The sequence below is a fragment of the Eleginops maclovinus genome, chromosome 5 (assembly GCF_036324505.1).
Source record: "Eleginops maclovinus isolate JMC-PN-2008 ecotype Puerto Natales chromosome 5, JC_Emac_rtc_rv5, whole genome shotgun sequence".
Taxonomy (NCBI): Eukaryota; Metazoa; Chordata; class Actinopteri; order Perciformes; family Eleginopidae; genus Eleginops; species Eleginops maclovinus.
The window spans coordinates 17,212,265-17,231,303 of record NC_086353.1 but is presented as its reverse complement, the minus strand read 5'-3'; positions in this window follow the sequence as shown (position 1 = coordinate 17,231,303).

Below are 19,039 nucleotides of genomic sequence, written 5' to 3'. Positions count from 1 at the left end.
TGCCTCATGGAGAGATACCGCAGGTCCTTCCTTCTTACAGCTGTCAGACTTTACAACCAGCATGGCCCCTGGTAGACCCCTCATACATACATACATACATACAAAAAAAAAACTAAAACTGACTAATTGTGCAATAACAATTTATGTGCAATATATGAACATAAATATGCAATTATTAATAAATGTGCAATATTACCTGGCTGCTATATCTCCTTCAGGATGTGTATTTTGTAAATTGAGTGGTTTTTTTTTGTTTTTGCACATTTTCTTTTGTTAAGCTGTGTGGCTCTGTTGCTGCTGTAGCACATTTAGATTTCCCCTCTGTGGGACGAATAAAGGGATTCTGATTCTGATTCTGATTCTAAATGGTTCTTAATGATTAATAAAGTGTTTACAACTTAATTAATAACGTAATTATAAACCCTTTATGAATCCTCCATAAGGTTAGTCTTATTGTAAAGTGGTACTGAAAACAGTGCTTTTAAGAAGTGATTTCATGGTTTGGGCCAGGTCTTGCTCTGGCTTTAACTGGCGCTCTGCCTGGTGGCTTGGCATGTTGTGCCTCAGAAGTGCTCACACTTAAACTCTGTAACTCTGAACAATGTCGGTGAATGATTGCTAACCAACAGCTACATTCATCAAGTCTCAAGCCTTTATCAAACAGATGTTTTTTGGCAATTGTTTTGTATAGAAACCATCTGGAGCATAATGTGTAAAACCTCTCACTTAGATGAAAGTCAGAGCTGAGAAAGATCACTTCATGAGACGTTCTGAATGGTCTCGTCCTATTGTTTCCCATTTCATGAAGCTGCTTCACTTCACAGTTCTCAGTTTCCCCCACTTGTGGTCATTTTTCTTGTCTTCTCATTCACGCTTCATCTCTTTGAATGTTTTTACACTGCTCCTTGCAACTTCTAATGTTACCAGTCATTTATTCTGTCCATCTACAAATGCAGCAGGCTTGTTTTCAGAGAATTTGAGCCTCTTGTCATTAGAGAAAACCCAGCAGTCCTGCCAACATATTCTAGAAAGTGAGAGATTAAATGGGTGGCCAGACTGGTTATCCGCATATAGATTGACAAACACACAGAGTCACACAGAAGCAAAAGGTCTAAGGCTGCACACATGGTGGAAGAAGTATTCAGATGTTTTATGTAAAAGTAACAATGCATTTTTGTCAAAATACTTCATTGCAATTAGAAGTCCTGAATTGCAAAGTATTATGAGCAAAATGTACTTAAAGCTGTTGTAATATTTTGAAGTGTTTGTATGACATCAGGGTGTTTATTTTTCAATTTAAAGATGACCTTTGTGTGCACCCTATGCTGAATTCTTCGGGGTCTCACCTATAGATCCTTATTAGAGGCACTTAATAAAGCTATTTGGCTTTTGAACATTTCATTCATATATTATTATTATATGTTATTCAACTTTATTTCAAGGCCCAAAAAATATTCCTGCCAGTTTATTTTGGAGGCTATGTTGGTTACATTAATATGTGCAGTGGCAGTATTTTATTGTTTACCTCAGTGTCCATTTTCACCCTCACAGGCTCAGTGAGATAAGTGTGGATGATGACTAGGCAAATATTTGGTTTTTGCTGCCTGTCGTTTTCTTGATGGTTGGTTTCTCACTTTTCTGTCTTAAGCACCTGCAACTGCTAAAACATACTCCCAAACTTAAAAGCCTGTATATTGTATGTATTATGCCACTTTTAAAAATCCAGTAGTGACAGTTAGAAAATATATCAAAAGTACATGAATCATTATGAATGTTCAAAGGCAAAAAAGAAAGCCAAAAAAAAACTGCTCCTTTTTCATTTTTATGATATTTGAAGGAAGAAACAGGCCAAGTAGTTTACACTGTGAACTGACAGGTGTTTGAGATGAGGTTATTGTCAACTGACAACATTTAAATGATTTATAATTGCTGCAGTTTCCCTTAGTTTTCTGACACATATTGCTTAGACTCAAAAAAGACACCTTCATTGCTGAAAGCACATTGCAGAATTGTATTCAAAGTACACACAACCAGATGTTATAAATGGCACAACATTTTAGTGTCCATGAATATATTTCAGATGGTTGCATGCATTTTGACTGTCACATTTCTGGGAGCACATGCAGTTTCCCTGTTTGTTTTTGCAGGACCAATTTGAGTCGGAGATGGAGCCGAACTGGGAACACTTGCAGTTTCCCTGGTTGTCTTTGCAGGACCAAACAGAGTCAGAGCCAAACTGGGAGCATGTGCAGTTTCCCTGTTTGTCCTTGCAGGACCAAGCGGAGATGGAGCAGAAGGAGGATTTGTCAGAAATTATGACAACCTTTCTCACATCAGACATGACGTCTTTTTTGAAGGCTTTTCTTTCTCTGTCCATGTTCTCTTTGGATGCCTTCTTTTCATGAATGTAGGCATTCCTCATCATGGCCATCTCTTCCTTTTCAATATGGAAGGACTTCCTGTCATCAGATATAGCCTATAGGCTTGAAGGGCCTTTCTTTCCATAAGTTGCTCCCTGAGTTCTCTGTTGAAGCTTTTTCTTTCCCTCTCCATGTACTCCATCTCCAACTGAAAGGCATTTCTTTCCTCAGCACACTCTCTCTGAAAGGCCTCACTCTCGCTGGTCAGGCTTTGCCCCATCTCCAGAGCCTCCTCCATGATGTTGAAATGTGTCTCTTCACCTAATGCTTGGGTTGCCTCTTCCTCGGTCTGCCACTCCAGCATGTCGTTCTCGACAGGGAACCAGTATGCTGTTTCATGCAACAAATTGTTGCTTTGGGGGTAAAGCAGTGACTGGCTCTGCATCACTGGAGGCAGGTGGGGATAATACTCGATACCGTCAATGGTTAAGAAACAGTTAACCTCGCTGTACACAGCGATGTCATTTCCCTGAGACTGCTGGGCATTTCCATCCAGCCAGAAGTACTGTTAACCATGTGCTGGATGTGGTTGTTCTTGCCAAACCACATCAGGTGAATAAAGATTCATCTATGAGGAAATAAAATCAGCATTGACTTGATAACAAGTGATAAACATTTTTTTTAATTTAACCTAACCTTCTGAGTTTAGTTTAAATTAACAGAAAAACATTACAGTGCAGTTTTTTTATTGAATTGTAACCAACTCGTAAAAAATAGTTTAACTAACCCAAACCGATTTTGGAAACCTTCAGTTCATCTCAGAGATATAGAGATCTGTCAGAGAAAAAACATTGTCTTTGCTCTACATTTTAAATATATTTTTGGGGCACAGAGAGCTCCTTTATTTAAGATATAAAGTGGAAGGGGGAGACAGAGGGAGGACATTGCCTGTAATGGTCGACCAGCTTGGGATTCAAACGGGATGACTAGGCAGTGGTCACCGCATTTGGGCCACCATCTCTACCATACCTCTCCGGAAGCCCTTACTTTACAATTTAACAAATGTAATACTTACCACACAAAAGGTGAGTCCACCTGAAGAGGTTCCATCAAGTAAGTATCAGGTTAATACAGTAACTGCAGAAGTTCTGTTCACCATGTGCTGGTTGTGGTTGTTCTTGCCAAACCACAACAGGGGAATAGAGATTCATCTATAAGGAAGAGAAAAAGAGCATTAACTTGATAACAAGTGATAAACACATTTTTAATTGAACCTAACCTTTTTGGTGCATGTAGTTCAAATTAACAAACAAATATTAAGCAGTTTTTTAATCTTATTTTTGAACTATTTCTTATAAAACTAACTAGCCCCAACCCTTTTGGAAACTAGTTCATTAACATTGAGGTGAGTACTGTTTTCCTTCTCAACTACTGCTTATCTCAGAGATGTAGAGATCTGTCAGGAAAAACATTGTCTTTACATTTTAACAAATATAATACCTACCACCCAAAAAGGTGGGTCCTCATGTAAAAGCTCCATTAAGGAAGTTTCAGGGTAATAGTTTCAAGTGCAGTAAAAGGTGACACAATGCTGGAGTTTGACCCCCTGTACACACTCTATTAAGAGTAATTTATCTAGCCCAGAAGGGAAATTTGATTGCAAAGAGAAGGACAATACAGGTAGAGAAGAAAAACACAAATTAACAACAACCTCATACAGTACATATCAAACAATAAGCCAAAAACTAATAATAAATAAATACTACTATTACTAATAACAATAATAATACAAAAATGTATTATGATTATTTTTACTGTACATATATAAATGTGTGTGATGGACATACAAGTATAAGTAGTTCAAAAAAGTATACACTTACAGTAAGTACGCAAACATGGATATGGGGCAGACATAAGCTCTACTTCTGCACTACCTGTTATCAGCTTCAGTTGTTTCAGGTGTATGTTTTCAGCTCATAGTTCACCTAAGCACATGCTTATATTTTAATATACTGTATGAGCATGAGTCCAGCGGCTGTGTATCTCGACCTAGAAATAATGAAAGGATACAGAATTGTCAAAACCTAAAATTACCAGGAACAAATTAACTTGTGAACATCCTTTCAACTGTTTTCAAAGTAAATCTCTCTTCAGAAGACAGTATTTCCAGTATCATTCCATGGCAGTAACCCTCCTGTTGTGTTTCATCACCCACAAATATTGTGTTTTACATTTGATTGCCTCAAGGCCTTATGCTATCTCCACACCACTTTCATAAAATATAGAGTGGTTTAATCATCTTTGTAACACCTATGATGTTCTCGGACACACACACACACACACACACACACACACACACACACACGCTCTTGTGTTTTTGGTCAAACAAGGCAAAAATGAAGCCCTTCAGTCACATTCTATGAACAGCTTTCACTAACATACTCTTTCTTGCGCATTTCTCCAAAAAGAAGTTGTTCTAAGCTAAATCTCGACTATAGATGGTTCAGGGAAGTTAACATGTGTTATTACCAGCATCTGTAATACATGAAATTAGACGGAACAAATATCTAGTTCTTGAGAAGTGGGGAATAAACACAGATATTTCTCAATCTCTAACTGCAACAAGAAGTGCTTCACATGGTATGTGCTGTTTGATGCCTTCTTTTATAATAATCTGCTTTAAAAACAGACATAAAAGAATACAATACCATTGACATGATTAGCAATGCATTATTGTATGCTATATGTACATCACTACATGTTTTGAATGGGGGCTATGTGTATTTAGACTGTAGAAAACCAGGAAGAATAATGTGACAAGAAGGTTCCATTATAGCTAAGAGGTCTCGAACTTCAAACCTTCAGTGATAAATAAAAAGACTTTTGACTGTTAATCGTGCTTCGCTTCAGTGTAAACATCCTCCATATAATTCTTTGGTAGATCTTAAATCGCATTACACTAAATATTTCCATGTTGGGCATTCAGTGGACTTTTATTTCAGGACAAAAAACTGGCTGCTATTCAAACCTTTTTCGGCCACTCAGCTATTCTTACAGGAGACGCATTAACAGGAGGTCTGTGAAAACCTGACAGGACTTTCTCTCTCCTTCTTCTTACTTTAAACAGAGGGATAACAAGAGGAGAGTTTTACTCGCCCATTGAAGTCACAGTGAGATGGTTCCCAGATGAGGGAGAGCTATAAATCTTCACTCCAAATGTGACGTGATGGATCAAAGTCCTCATGTCGCTTTGCTGGTAAAGGTTGATCAAAGGTTCCTCCTTGATCCCAGTGCTGAATAAAAACAATACTTGTACACCGAGAGAAAGTAAAACATGATGGGCATGGCAGTAGCTTGCAGATGTACGTAGACATAGATTTAAAACTTGAACAGTGACCACCAGCTAATGGAGCTTTAACCTTTATCTTTAACTCTAACTGACAACTTTCAGAAGATCATGTTTGACATCACTATGACAGTTTGGCACTAAAATATATCTTCAGCTCACTAAGCACACTTTAATGTATTTCCTGTGAGTCAGTGAGCATCCTTCTTCAAGCTGACACTTCATTCAGATTTGCCCAAGCTAATGAAACAGATAATAGTATTATAGGATGTTGTAAATCTCTCTTTCTAAGTGATTTATCAATTGCATCACAGAGCTAGTGCAAGTGCATGTATTTTAGCAAGGAGTCAACTTTGTAATGAAGCATTTAGTTTTGTAGTTATTTAATTATCCAACATTTGGAAAGATCCGCACACTGTGTTAAAATCTGCGATAATGTTTATTTTGATGCAAGACAGAGATTTTTGACAGGGAGATATAAAATGACAAAGCAGAAAAAGCAATAAATAGTCACAAGCACATTCATTACTGATTGTCATTTACATGATCTTTTTTATCTTTGACAAATCAGAGCAGAGCTAAACGAGACTCTCTGATCCTCCAACATGGGAACAAAACATGCTCCCATGAAAGCAAACCAGACGAATGAAAATCGATATCAAACAGGCTTATTTTAAATAAAATACATCTCAAATTGAGACTCAATTACATCATAAATCACTTGGATCCTCCAGAAGAAAAATATTGTAAACTACTAAACAAAATACATAGAAAAAGTGTATTAATTGTATATTATACAACATATCAAAGATCAACTGCTATGATGAACTATTTATATTCCTAAAATCGGTCTCTTTTAAATATACAAATTATGCAATGTGAAATGAGGTGAATTCCATGTTGCATGAAAATTGCGTTGGTCACCCAAAGCTTTATCTCTGGCAATGCGAGATTGGTCCACTGCCGTGCAATCAAGGAAAAAAACATTAAGTGTTTTACAGCCCAGCACCATAATGATCTTTCCTTTGAAATCTATGAGAGTGGGGGTTTGTATTACTCTTGGGAGACGAGCAGACGTTAACACTTCTGGACTGTTTGTATCGATCAGAGGCTCGTCTGCACTGCTGTTAAGGGCCAAATTCTCTTGGGTATGAAAAAATGATGAATAGATATGTGGTTGTGAGCAGACAAGGCTCTTATGGAGAGGCACACTCACCTAATGTGCACTCAAACACACACACACACACACACACACACACACACACACACACACACACACACACACACACACACACACACACACACACACACACACACACACACACACACACACACACACACACACACACACACACACACACACACACACACACATACACACATTCCATTTTCTCTCACCTCTCTGTGCACCTAACACCCATCTTGAAAGATGCCAATGGACTGGTCGCGCTGTGTTTGAAGTGTGTGAGGGGGGTTGTCCGGCTGGGTCATTGTCCACTGACACACACACACTCTGACCTTCGGTGCCGGCCCGGGGCCGAAGACCCTGCTGAATAAAAGAGCAGATGGTTGAGAGGTGGCTTCAATGGAAACTGAGAATGAAAAGAAAAATAGTGCGAGGAACAAAAGAGAAAAGATTAAAGATGCCTAAAGAGACGAGCAGGTGTGTGTGTGAATGTGTGAGTGTGTGCAGTTTTGTACCAATTGTATGTATCTTGAATGTGTTTGCTGTGGTCCGTATCATATCAGGGTATCTCTCTGAATCTGTATCTCCCTCAACAGGCGATAAAGCTTGCAAAATGAATACAACAGTGTTTATGCAGCAGGCATAGCTTCCCAGAAACATTCAGGCCACACACAAACATTAACCAGATCTGGTTGTGTGTGACACTGAACTCCCTACAGAGGAATATTGTGTAAGACATCTGCCTCTCTGGGATTTAGGTTACAATACTTTATTTTTTAAGAAACTGCAGATGTTACTCCATTAAACAAAGTGTATTATTATGATACTTTAAGCATACAATTCTATGAGATTATGTCTATTTGTGGGTAGATACTATATGTAATGGCTTGCAGGCTGATAAAAGACAAAATGCAACCTTATTGACTCTCAGTGCTCTTTCAAGAAATCATTCCCTATTTGCCTCTAAGGTTTTCCTACAAAAAGCCGACAACATATTAGCATTAACAGAAACATGTAGGTAGGCTAAAGGACATGTATTTACAAACCCTCTGAATTGTCAAGAAGGACATAAGGACTCTTCCCTTGCCCCATCTACGTTCCTGTACTCAGCAACTTCTATAAAAGGATCTTAAAAACAAGTTTCCATTAGAATTTCTAATGTGAAGCCCAAGAGTACAGACCCTCAGATGATAAAATATGCTCAAAATAGTGGTGACCTTGGATCTGCCTATTGGTACAATGTTTCCATTGCTTTGGCAATACTCAGGGGGATTCTGGGTTCCCATATAACTCAGTTAAAAAACAAGAGATGATGATGCAATGTGCTGTTTAGAGTTGGTATTAATTGATGTGCCTGAAAAGACCAAATGAAACTTGAGTAAGTACCAACTAATTGTATGGTTCTTTCAGCATTTACAGGCTTTCGCACCACAACTAAAACTGCTTATTTAAATTCATCACCACCAGAAAGAAGGGTTGGAGAGGAGAGGAGAGGAGAGGAGAGGAGAGGAGAGGAGAGGAGAGGAGAGGAGAGGAGAGGAGAGTGGGACACCTGGTTTGTTTTCACATCTTTGACTAAATCAACAGTCACAGTGTGGGATCGGCCATCTGTTGACAGCTCGAGTCACCATATAGGAGGCTGAGGTTACAAGGCTGAGAGGAGGGAGAAGGGTGAAGGGCAGATGTGAAATAGATTGCTGATGTGCGAGTGCTTAGATGTATGTGTTTAATAGTGAGCCCTCTATCAACCCATGTTTGTCCCTTTTTCAACATCTCATCTTTTGATCATTATAAAAACATTTTAAGACTTCATTTTGATAACAGGAATTAGCAGATCAATTTGAAGGGATACCAAGGAAAAGTGGAGGTTCAGGTCAACACCATCAATACATTGGGGGATGAGTTTGCTCAGTGCAGCCTCCAAAACAAACACACCAGAAAACACTTGACATGTTTCAACATCCGATTGTCAACATGTCAGCTGTGTGTTGACGAGGCTTCCTCCGCCATCTGAAAACATTCTGAAGCGTCACTAAATCACCAAATTGTTTACTTTGAGGATCGTGAACAAAGACTGCTTGGTGTTCAGATGTGTGTGTGTGTGTGTGTGTGTGTGTGTGTGTGTGTGTGTGTGTGTGTGTGTGTGTGTGTGTGTGTGTGTGTGTGTGTGTATACTGAAATGTGTACCTATGTGCTGCTGCATGTTTGCAAAGTGTGTGTGACACAGGACGAGAATCTGGTACACATTATCAACGCTCTGCTCACAATCGGGAGGCACTTAACCATGTTAGACAATCACTGCAGGGATCGCGAGGTCACCATCTCAGCCGTGCAGCAGCCGACAAAAGGCAAGCATGTTGGAGGTCAACCAAGGAGCCGGTAGCTCTGACGACACAATTTACAAAGATGCCCAGTGAATGGAGAAGGAAAATAGCTGCCTAGATTACACGGTTCAGCTGAAAGTGTGTTTGATTTGTGGGCGTCAAACTTTTTCGTCTAGTTGTTGTTAGGCTCCATGAGTGCAAGCATTCCTTTTGTCATTTTATTTACAGCAGTAGACCGTTGCATGTCATGAATCTAACTGGGTTGTACTTCAAATCATATTACACACTTTCCATCGCATGCAGCCTGAGATGTTTACTGATCAAGAACAGATAAATATGTTCCATTTCCGCTCTGTGAGGCCATACTTTGGCACAGTTGTGCTTGGCTTGCTACAGAAGCTAAGCCATGTATTGCTCTGGAGTTGGGCAGCAGTACAAGTATTTAAGCCTCCTAAAAGAAAGGCTGCCATAAAAATTATTAATTTCGGCTAAAGTGTATGAAATATTTTCAATGTTTTCACTGCTTTACCTTGGCGTCATACAAGCCTCTCAGACACGGAGCTGAAGCTGTTATCTATGGTCTCTAAAGCCACACCACTCTTTCTGTCAAAATGGTCATCCAATAACCCAGTAGGTGCAGGGCTGCTGCTGCCTCGATCCGTCATTTAGTTTAGACCCTCTGGCCTCTATAAATAGGAACTGGGGGAAATAGAATTTGCCTTCAAGGATCAATAAAGTAACACCCTAATATTGACTGCAGGAAAACTGCTTAATGAACTGTATCATGAATTGATGTAATTACCCTGAACCACATCAACAGTCTGCTCTTCATATTTGTTATCCTTACTTTTTGTAGTTTACCAAGACTGTAAGAAGAAACACATTAAGGTGAGTAATGGTTAGAGGACCTCAGCACAGTAGTAAAAAAATATCCCTGTGATATCCAGAATGATTGTTTCGGATAGAGAAATGGATGGATAAAGAAAAACTGGTGATATGTAACGTGTATTAGAAAATGTAGAAGGAGAAGATATGGGAGAGGAAGTGTGACAGGAATGTGCAAAATGTATTATACACTTTCGTATGACCAATATCTCTTACAACAATTTCTGGCCTTTTCAAACTCAAATTATTTTATTAATGTATATGTTTCATAAAATACTGTTTGTGTCTGACAAAAGCTTTAACATGGACATCAATTAAAGCGTAAGACATTTAATGCATACAAATAACAATGTGCAGTGCCAACAGTAAACATTTTCTTAAGATGTGTTTTTTTTCTTAAAACTGTAAGTTTACCATACCTTTTTATTTATCACCATAATCTGTAAAATAGCTGAAATAACATTCATCAAGTAACTGTAGTACGCAAAATAAATTATATCCTTAGGTAAATACAAGTACTTAAAAACTCACTGTTTTTGTAAAGTAATTTAGAAAGTTTGCCGCACACGTACAGCTAGTGACTTCATCCGTATGGTGTGTAGTGTGACAGGTTACCCCATGCATCATAAACTTTGAATCCTTCCTAACGACATACCCCATAAAAAGAAATCACCTCTGAGAGAAACCTCAAAAGGACTTTTGCAGACAAGAACACAGCTAAAGCCTCCAATGAGCGATTACACAGGTTTACACCAAGCTAATTTACTGTTTCCCTTCTGACTCAGCTGAGCAGGTTACTAAGCCAAACAGCGGACCTGTTGCCCAGGTGGCGACCCGAACACGTCTGTCCGCAGCTTGCAGAGCCTAGACTGAGTTATGGAAGGAGAGGGAGCTCGGCGGGGCGCCAGGTCTTGCTTTACTGTTTATTTACACTCCTGTTTAACGAGCTTTATGATTCATAAGCCGCTGCTAACGGCCTTTATGGGACCAAATATTTATGTAAGTTAGAGCTCTGGTCACAAGTGAGGAAACTCACAAACACACACACACACACACACACACACACACACACACACACACACACACACACACACACACACACACACACACACACACACACACACACACACACACACACACTCAAGGGGATCTGTTTTTCACTCTGAGTCATTTCTCATTACGAGGCCCCAACACACCTCCAAGCAGACAACTAAGATTAGCACCTGATTAATAGCTAAACACAGTCTGTATGGTGTGTGTGTGTGTGTGTGTGTGTGTGTGTGTTTGTGTGTTTGTTAAAGAGAGAGAAAGACATACAACGTATAACAGTTTAAAGCTTGACTGACTGGTGGGGGACAATAAAGAAAATAATGAACATAATGACGGTGCTGTTTAGGAATTAGGATAAGGGGACAGCTGGGATTTAGGACTCAGGCATTGGTCATTAGAGGAGAGGAAAAAGAGAGTGACAGAGTGACACAGTGAGAGAGAGAGGTGGTGGCTGCTCGAGATTAACTGAGGAAGCTTTATTTCCTTTTACCGCCCAGTTCAACCCTTTTACTGAACAGGAGGATGATGGTGGGCAGGGATGGATTGGTTGATCTGAACAGTTGTTCATGATATATATGTTTTAGGTGGATTGTTGTAAACCAATTGGTATGTTTACTTCTTATTTCAACTGCAAATTGTTTATTTGTATTTAAAGAAAAATGTGGGCCAGTTTAGACTTTATTAGGGAGATGGATTGGACTGCTGGCTGGATTTGAACTTGCGTCCATAGCAACAGGGACTGAGCCCAAGTTCTTTTTTGTTTCTCTCCCTAAATTGGGGAGGCCCGTGCATTCTAGACCGGAGTATTGTTTTTATGCAGACTTACGTTAGTGAAAATAAAACAAAAATCAAGATCAACAAGGTATCAATGTGAAAGGGGTTGCTAGTAGTGATAACAGAGACTTATCACCTGAACCTGTATTTCCCCTCAGCTAAACAGAGCTCTCTCATTTTCAGCTTTCAACCTTCAACTTCACTGTTATCAGGTAGTTGGACATGTTGTTGTTACATGGTTTCATCCTAGAAGCATTGGTCTAAATGAAACATCTATTTATTATTTTAACATTTGTGTGTAATGTTTTGATTACATTTGCACATTCAGATTTAAAGAAAATATACTTTTGAGGGACATAAATAACCCTAAATATCATCATCTCTGAAATTCAGGCTTTATCAGGCAGTGATTGAAAGTTATTTGCGAGTCACCTAAACAGACTCCATATCTCTCCGCTGTGTAAACTCAGCTGTTGTGGAATGTGCACCAGTGTTGGTTAATCTTCTCCAGACCCGTTCTTTATAATCCTTTAATAACCTTGGTCCAGAACCCACTTTATGGCCTTAATCATGATGTCTGAGGTCAAACCACTTATCACCACTCAAACACTTCCTATTCACTTCCTCTTTCATCTGCCCATCACAAGGGCATAAAAAGAAGAGCACTGCTCATTTTTTCTTATCGGATATCTGGCCTTGTAAAGTCTTTCATTTGCCTTACAAAGATCCCTGGTTCCCGCTGATTAACAAAATTCCCTCTACAATTGAAACCAGGGTATTTAAAGCTACCACACGGCTGGTGAAATATTTTAAAATAGATTAAACTGGAACCTAAACACTCAAAGCACAAAGAAATGTCAAAGAGTTTATGCTCCCATGCTTTTCACAATCAAGTGTTAGGACGTCTGTTAATATTGTAAATCTGCCATACATATAGTGATTCAATTCAAGATGAACGTGGCAATTCCTAGAGCATAAACAATAGATTTCTCACTTTATGTAATGTTTGCTTTAATCAATGGAGTGCTTCAGTGATTATCATTTAGACGCTGCTGTGACAATTTAACATTTATACACCAGCTGCACGGGAGATAGATGCAGGAAAAAACATAGCCATGTATTGTCAGTGTTGATTATTATGTGTCCAAAATGATTTATTTAATCTTTTTTCTGTACCAAAAACATGTTGTCTGTGATTGGCTTTAACTCAAAACAATCAACGGTTTCTTTAAATGGTCCAAGTTAATTTGAGGATCATTTGAAACATCAACAATAGATTTTTAACACTGTGCTTACAGAGGGAGAAAAGACATAAAAACTAAATAAATGTAAAGATTCCCTGCTGGTACAAGATGACAGATTTAAAACATCAATGTATCCTTGGTGTAAATAGTGTAGCCGTTGGGACCTTCTAGACATTGAACGAGTGACTGCATGGATTTTTCCAAATAGGCTATTCAATGTTTTGGTAATGAACTCTCCAAATGCCTTTGGTCAGAGAAAACTCCCCCATGCATCTGTTAAACACAACATTTACGTACAAAACAGCTCATGCCCGCCAGCCCGGGGGAAAGACGTCCACCCAAACAAAACCAAATATAAACGTCTCAATCGCTTTGTCAATCTGTTTGAGTTTAGACTCAGAGTGTTGGGAGTCTCGTCATGCCTCCATGTCTGAGGATTAAGAGGTCTGTTGGCATATGGGCTGTACTCCTATAGTGTTCTATACTCTCCTTTTTTACACCTCTTTCAAGGCTAGCTTGCTTGGAGCTGAAATCCTGCCATTATTTGCTTCCTCTAAGTTGTTCTCCGACATCCTCGATTACCATTTTGCTGCCAGTGTTCCTCCCTGTGGTTCCTCCTTGATAACTCAATAGCCACACCTGCCAAAAGAAACATACTTTAGGCAACTTTCTTTTTTAAAAGAACATATATCAAATGTTTATCTGTAATTTGTTCTGTGAGGGTTTGTCATTTTGAAAAGCCAAGTTTCAGAAAAAAATTAAATAAATCTGAACAGAGGCCCAGTTTACATAAGAGACGGACAACAGGAAACAGTGATTTTGAAGATGGAAGACCAAAACTGAGTTTTCAAACTACTGAGTCACGCACTTACAGCCTATTTCAATGTCGGTTCTACTCTCATTCTGTTTCTATGGACTAAACACAGAGCTACTTGGTAAACTGTTTGAGCTAGCAAGCTAACAGCTGACACGCTAGCTAGCTGGCAACATGCTAGCACTACTCAGTCACAGAAGCTTCTCTGGTTTCTTTCAATTGTCTCTGTAATATGCAGTATTTTATCTCCTGACATTTTGCTCAAAAGACTGTTGGTCATTTACTTGAATTGAATGATATGAGAGTTAGTATGTTAGTTAGTCGAGGGCGTAAGTTTCAATGAGTATAACATCAGTGGGCCTGATCTGTATGGGTGATGTCTACATGTTGACCCAGTGAAACATACTTCTAACATTTGTCTCAGGGGAACAAATAACATTGCATTAAACACTTTGTAATGTATCCTTAATGTGTGAAGTGCATAGGACAGTAGGAAGATAAATTGGCTAGGCGTCAAGGCTACTAAGCACTAATAAGTGGATGTAGTTGAGCCCTGAATCTGTCAGCATCTGGTTAGCGTTTTCCGCATTGCAGAGTCACGCTATTATTGAACAATTATTTTAGGCTAAATACCCTAATATTTAGAAGTTTCATAGCCTTCATTTCACAAACTGAGACTGTTGGTCAGTCATTAAGAATCGTAGTTCTTACAAAACCATGATGACACATGTTGAGTGATTGTTGAGATGCATGCACATCAGCATGAGTATCCGAACAAAATGCATGGACAAACACACAGACACACAATCAGAGAGTCAACAAGGAGCACTTCACCACACAGAACAACAAACTGAAGCCCTGGTTTTTACGTCTTGCACTGACCCTATGACTTCCAGAGACAAAAACACCGGCCTCTATAGAAACCATTCTATAGGATGTTAGTTTTGTGAAGTCTCCAGGCAAATCGCAAACAGGAGTCCTCTTTTGCCCTCCTTTTCACTCCACGTTTTTACTTCACACAAACGGACAGCCATCATTCAAAACCCATCTCGTTCCAGTGGCCGACCCACAAAGGCTGAGAAGCTGCCATTGAGGAAGATAAAATTGTAAAGAGGGAGAGTTTTCATGTTTGTAAGTCCATGGTCAACCTTTGAGCACTGAACTGTGAATGAGCCTTTTGGTGATGTTCAAGCTTTTGATGAATGTCATTAAGAACGTCTTGAGAAACACCAAGACCCAAAGGCCACCTCTATTCACCCTTTAATGATTTATCTTCATGCTTGCCCTCGCTTAAATTACCACCCTCTCTGTTTTGTGCCTTAGAAATACCACCTGGAATTAAGGTAACACATGCACAGTTTGTCCGTCTAAAAAATATGCCTCAGCTTTGGAGAAACACTTAAAATGTGCGGATTCTGTTTGGAAAATGAGCTCTGAAATACAGCTGCAGCAATATTTTAGAACAGCTTTACTTGCATTGAGCTGGGCAACAAAATAGCAAAGAGCATCTCAGTAAAAACCTTTAAGAAGCATGAATTCCTGCTGTTTTTGCAGAGCAGAGGGATCTCCCTGGAAGTATTTTTACTTCTAGCCTTACATATACATTATGAGTTTTTGGCTGGCTCACACAGAACCTGAGAAGGGATGCTTTTGTGCTCTAGGCACCTTACACTTATCCACCAGGATTGCCTTGTGTTCCCCAAGTTCCCCAAAACTCTGCAGTGTTTTCCAGTCAGAAAAAAATATGATCCAGTCTTTGAGTCCTGTTATGAGAGGAGGAAAAGTTGTTTATGCACAGCAGACTACCACCTTTTTTTTAAACTTTGGTGTTGGCAAAGATTAAAGAAACGAGATACAGCATAGCTTTACAAGTACTTGTTGGCAGATAAATGACTGCTGCTCGTAGCTTCATTCATTGGAGAGGCTCAGGGTTGTCAGTCTTGTGTAACTCTCGGCAAGAAAACATACTCCTGTTTTTCTCCTTAAAGTAATCTTTTCTTTAGTTACCTTGCGTTGTGTGGTCATTGTCAGCAGCTGAACTATCAACTTTTGAAAATCCGAGAATGTGTCTAACTCAGGTTTTGAAAGTGCAGACTATTAATAAGATCTTTTTTATAAACAATATATGCTATGAGACTAGACCGATAATTTGGATTTTAATTGGTCACGAATGCTCTGGTCTCAGTCTCAGTTTCCCTCCATTTGCTTTGCACCGAACAAATCAATGTAATCCAATATTTTCTTGTGAAAGAGATTCATAGGCAGTTTAAACAAACCATCACTTCAACTTAACACCTCATATTCTGAACAGTCCTCTTCAGTTCTCAGACAGCTTCTCAGTTTTTATTTTATTTTCTGTCTATTTCAATCACCCTTTTCCCATTGTATCTCTCAATATTGTTTTTCTCTCTTTCCCCCTCGTTGTAACCATTCTATCAGCTCTCCAACATGTATATGCATCAATCTCTCTCAGATCAACAGCTCTATCTTTTCCTCTCAGCGTGTGCGTCTGAAGGTCATCTCAGATTGCTGTCACATTGCTGACAGACTATGATCCTTGAAGTAACTTTGAGGAAATGCAACACCTGCCTGGGTCTCCTTTCATGTCTCTTTCTCTTACAAAAGGACATGGTTCTTGAAGAGAAATTGTGCCAGAAAATACATATTTAAATGTGTTTATCGATTAGCATAATTCAACAAATACCATACCAATTATTTATTGTAGAATATATGGTTGATTATCATGAGAACATTTTCAATATGTACCATGTTTTATTGCTGTAGCTTTCTTCCTGACTTGCTTTGTCTCTGTCATTTGTCACCCCTCTCATCTCATCACTAATCCACACAGCTGATAAGTGTTGCAGATCAACTCTGATTGGTGCAGATAATGAATGAGTTAGCAGTGCTCCATCTACTGACCCCCTACAGGCTGTAAACAGGACCAGATGACTCTAAGATGAGAGTTATGGTCCACTTAGAGGGGACAAAGGGTCAGGCCCTTGGACACACATCAGCATTTAGGGAAAGTGTTACTATGTGCTTGGCATGTGTTTATCATGGATTAAGTTAATGTATCACTGGATTATGTTCTGACAGCTGAGGGGCTGTGGTACCACAGGCAGCTGTGTTTTTACATCCAGAATAAAATGTTGGTATTTCAAAAGCAGTAGAGCAGCATGTACTTTACAATATGTATTGTGTTGAAAAGCAAAAATGTCTAATGTCCTGACGTGTTGAAAGCGACAGTTTTAAATATAAATGTATTTTTGAAATATCAAGCTCTCAAAGCTGAGAAGCTGTGGTCAACACAGGCATATGTTTTTTATTTAAATGTTCAAGTCAGTTATTTTACAAGCTTAAGTCAAATGCATTTAGATATATTTTAAAATATGTATTTAAATAATTGGTTTCAATCTTTTTTTAGCAATTTTAATACAACACAAATTCAAATAAGGAGGAGTACATCTCTAGACATTTGATCTTTTCTAATGGCTAAAGGTAAATGTTCCAGGTTGCATTTAAGGACATGCATGTTTAATATGGTATAACCTTTACTGAGTCGGTCTCATCCTTCTGTTAACAAGTGTTTAGTCAATAATTAGTCAGGTGAATGAGTAATCATCAAAATGGGTGTTGAATTCTATCCTTAAACTGTGGGAGTACTACACATATTATTGGTTTCCCCAAGGTTGGGGTTATTAAGGTTTGGGTTAAATTGTGATTGTGGTCTAACTTAGTTAAACCTGGGCCATTTAAAGTCTTTCCTCCATTGTTTTGGAATGTAAAACACATAATTGCCCAGTAGATGTATCACTCACATCTTTTGTTAGTGTTTCTCCTGCTTTGCATTGCAAACACATGAGATAAAGACCTCCAGACAGCATCTAGATGCATCGCTGCTGCACAGAGCGGGTCTATTTATCTTACCTTAGTCACCCACACAGGAACTGAGAGGAGGGACATCTCTGAGTCCCCTGACATATCAGAGAGACTCTTATATTTCAGTCCTATAATAACAATATGCTCTTCTTGTGCATAAGATTACAGTCACATAAAATAGAGACAGAAGAGTTTTGCATAATTGCATGCATGTCTGTCAACACACAATGTTGCATGTAAATTAATCACACCTCTGTTTTTGGGGAGATTGAATTGAATTTGCAAAAGTAGTCCAACCGTTGAGGCCTGAACATATTTTTACAGCTGTAAAGAGAAAAAAGGAACATGTAAAACTAAAACAACTTCAACATTAAATCACTGCTCAGCTGAACCTCTAGAACAAGGTCTTCTGTTGTTCAAATAACAGAAAATTGTTCGCAAAGAAAAACAGGTGAATGAACTTCCTATATGAGCTCCAGCTGAGAGCATGTATCCTGCCATACTGTCTCAGCTACAGTATGTTCATGTTTATTATCCAAAATAATACGTTACATATTTTAATCCTCTTCCTCATCCAAGCTCTGAAATATCATTCACATCTTTGACTTGCTTAAAAATAACCACCAGTTGCAGTTATGTTTGTTCAGGCTTAAGAGAACATGTTTACATTTTTAAAACTTGGTGCTTCAGTCCCATGTTTTAACACAGTTCATTAACGTAAAAGGTGTCAATGAAGCAAATGTAGTTAAATGTTAAATATCAATTGTAACTCAATAAACCAAAGTTTTTTGACTGACATCAATCAACTTAATCAACCTAATATGATGCGCCTGTGTGGCAGCGGCTGTTCTTGAGTGAGTTAACTGCTTCAGGGGCAAAGTTCTACAACTGTGCTCACATTATTTTCCATACACCATACTCATTTAATATTGAGCTCAATAGATACACTTGATTTTGACAACAACTACTCCAGGATTTTAAAGCTATAAAAAGTTAAACAATAACGAACTTACTTCTAGCAAAAGCTGTGGGACGTATCAATCCTGAAAGAAAATCCACATTTATTTTCTGAAAGAATGCAGGAAAAGGTCATAGCTGTCAATATAATGAACACAAGTCTTTAACTGGCTTTATCTGAATATCTGGCACGTATACATCGGGCAGATTTAGTTTT